General features: G+C 61.8%; 1 protein-coding gene across 1 annotated transcript in view; it reads left to right on the top strand.

The window, feature by feature from the left end:
- LOC105187541 (ell-associated factor Eaf) overlaps positions 1 to 3,148 on the top strand; it is an 84,040-nt gene that overhangs the window by 78,986 nt on the left and 1,906 nt on the right. The window lies entirely within an intron of this gene.

The raw sequence follows: 3,148 nt of genomic DNA on the forward strand, positions 1-3,148 counted from the left end.
TAAATCAAATCACCGCGTTCGCGATGACGCGAAATTCAGCGTCTTCCTTGGTTCCTTTTGCAAAAGGAGTCTGTGCGTCTGAAAATTTTCAGAGAGACAACCTCTCCCCCCGCCGTCGGATTCTCCGCCGATCGAGTTGTGTTCGTAATAAGGTTTCTCAACGCGGGCATTTGAAAGGTGCGTTACGAATTTCCGGCTGTGTGTTGCCGCAGGCAGAGGGACCTTCCCTCTCCCCTCTCCCCTCGCCACGTCGTTGAGTCCGTTTGTTCGACAACCGCGTCCGCTCGGAGAATCTCTCTTTGCGCGTGCGGCTGTGCGGCTGTGAAAATTCCGGCTGCCGCGGAGGGAGGGCGAACGCGCGCGCGTAACGCTCGAGCTCGCAACCTGGTGCACCCGATGCGATGACAACGACGATGGTGACATACGCTTGCGATACTCGCTGCTGCGCCGCGGTGTACTCATCGACGCACGTGCGCGCGCGTACGCGTGCGCTCGTCCGCCGTTCTCGCGCGCGCATGTGTGCGTGCGCGCGCGCGCGTTGCGTTACGGCAGGAATGCTCAGTCACTTGTACGGGAAAGAGTGTGAGAGTACCGACTGAATAAGTGAGTCGGTCTCGCGCGGGGGGCGGAGGTGGCAAAAGAGGTGTGTGCGAGGGAGCGAGAAAGTGAGAGTGAGCAATCTCTCAGTCTCTCTCTCTCTCTCTCTCTCTCTCTCTCTCTCTCTCTCTCTCTCTCTCGAGATGGAGAAAGAGAACGAGAGAGGAACGGCGTCCGTTCGAAGGAGAAAGAAGAAGAGACGTCGCGCGCGGCTTTTCGCGAGGAGTAAAGTACGCGCGCGAGACGCGAGTAGAAAAGGCGCTGGCAACGAGCGGAGCTGGCGGCGGGGGGGGGAGGAGAGGGTGGGTTAACACAGGCGAAAGAAAGACTTACGCACAGCATGTAGAAAGACGGAGCGCGCGTGGAAGGTAAGGACAGGGTCTGCGAGCGAGACGGCGATATACGTGACGGTAGAGAGCAGGGCGAGGGGCAGCGGAGAGAGGAGGAAGTGGAGGAGGAAAGGGGGAGGAGATGGAAACGGAGGGCGGAGGGCGCGAGAGGGAACGAAACAGGCGGGCAGAGATAGAGTGAGAGAGAAGGGGGGAAGGAGACAGAGAGAGAGAGAGAGAGAGAGAGAGAGAGAGAGAGAGAGAGAGAGAGAGAGAGAGAGAGGTGTACACGAGAAGGAGCGAGTTGCGCGCGGCTGCGTCATGTTCTCAACGAACTGGGTCAGTAGGTCTCCCCACCGTGCTCTGCGTCGCACATCTACCGGCACATATACACACAGGCGGGCGCTAGTGCACCGTCGGGGAGTGCCAACGGCGTTACTGTTGACCCAGCCGAGGCTCGTACGTAGCCCGTGTGACGCTTCAAGCAACAGCAGCAGCAGCAGCCGCCGCTGACGACGATATACACCCGCGACGACGCGTCTTTCTCTCCTGTGCACTTTGAAAGCAAGAGTCGCCGATCGCGCGCGCGAGATCACCGCGCTCCTCTTCCCCCCCCCTCTCTCTCTCTCTCTCTCTCTCTCTCTCTCTCTCCCTCTCTCTCTCTCTCTCTCTCTCGTTCTCCGCCTTTCGCCCGTGCGCGAGCACGCGCGCCGCCGCCGCCGCCGAGTCCGGCTCTCCGGCAGAAGAAGCGATGAGCCGAAAAAAAGAGCCCAAGAGTCCTGGCCGACACGTCGTCGGCCAACGGAGCGTCTTACGTCACTCCGGCAGGACCGGTCGCTTTCTCGCTCTCGACGTTCTCGCCGTGACCGCCGCATATTTCGCCGATCGCCCGACGGCTCCTCCGGCTCCCGACACCGACGAGCGCTCTGCAGGGTTCGCGCGCATCGCTTGAAAAAGAAGCCCGCGAGAAGTCGCGGGAGGACGAGGACGAGGACGAGGAGGAAAACGAGACAACAACGACGACGGCAACGGCAACGCGGTGTGGTTGAAGCGCTTTGTGTTTCCAAACGCGGTATACGCAGAGACGTGAATCAACAACGTAACGTAACGCGTAACGACAGGCAACGCTCGCTCGCTCTCGCTCTCACTCTCGCATGCGCGCGCGCGCGCGCGCGCGCGACGCGACGCGACGCGACGCGCCGAGCCGACAACGACGACGCGCCGCGCGCTCCTCTCTCGTGGTGTATACGCTCGCGGACAATATTTCTCCGGCCGACATAGACCTGGTTCCGTAAGTAGGTCATCCCCCGCCACCTCGGTCGCGCAACCTCCTTCTCGCCGGCCCCTCCACCGGGATACCTTCGACCGCGGCAATACCGCCCGCTCTCGCCTGCCCCCCTCCCCACCGCAACCGCGTGCTACTCCCCCCCTTCCGCGGAGCGGCCTCTCAGACGGGCACCTCCACTCCGCGTCGGGTACCTGGCCGCGCGCGGTGGCATGCGCTGCTGAATCACTTTCACTTATGCCGTGCGCTGTGTTGGTTATACTCCGCGCGCGCGTCTTGCTCGCTCGCTCGCTACCATCGTCGGTGCCCTCTCTCTCTCTCTCTCTCTCTCGCTCTTGCTCTCGCTCGCTTGCTCTCTCGCTCTCATTCTCTCTTTCTTGTCTCTCGGCTGCAACGTAGCCCGTCGGTAAAGGGACACACGCGCGTTCTCTCCTCTATACCCACCGAAACGCCGAAGGAGCTTGACAGTAGTGCGCGCCTCGGCACCATTCTCCACGCACAGTTTCGCCTAATTATCCGAGCATCATCGTCTTCGTCGTCGTCGTCATCGTTGTCATCGTCGTGAACGTCATAGTGACCGTCGCTCACGACGAGAGAGAGCCTTCGGTCTTTCGGCAGTGCGCGCTCGTTAACGTGTGGTAACGTGCGCTCGGCGTCGCGCAGCGTTTGATCGCGCACGACGGGAGTGCGCGGCGGAACGAGGAGGAAGAAAAGGAGGAGGAGGAGGAGAAGGAGGAGGAGGAGGAGGAGGAGGAAGAGGAGGCAAGCGGACAGCGAGGCAGCGTCGTCGTCGTCGTCGTCGTTGTTCTTTCGTCTCGTCACACGTCGTCATCGTCCGCGACATCCTCGCGCATCTCACCAAACGACGACGATCCGGCGCGCCGCGCCGCGCCGCACACAGAGCCGGACGTCGCGCGCGCGCGACGACGTCGTCGTC

This window comes from Harpegnathos saltator, unplaced genomic scaffold (assembly GCF_003227715.2).
Source record: "Harpegnathos saltator strain DR-91 unplaced genomic scaffold, Hsal_v8.6 scaffold126, whole genome shotgun sequence".
In the NCBI taxonomy this organism is placed as follows: Eukaryota; Metazoa; Arthropoda; class Insecta; order Hymenoptera; family Formicidae; genus Harpegnathos; species Harpegnathos saltator.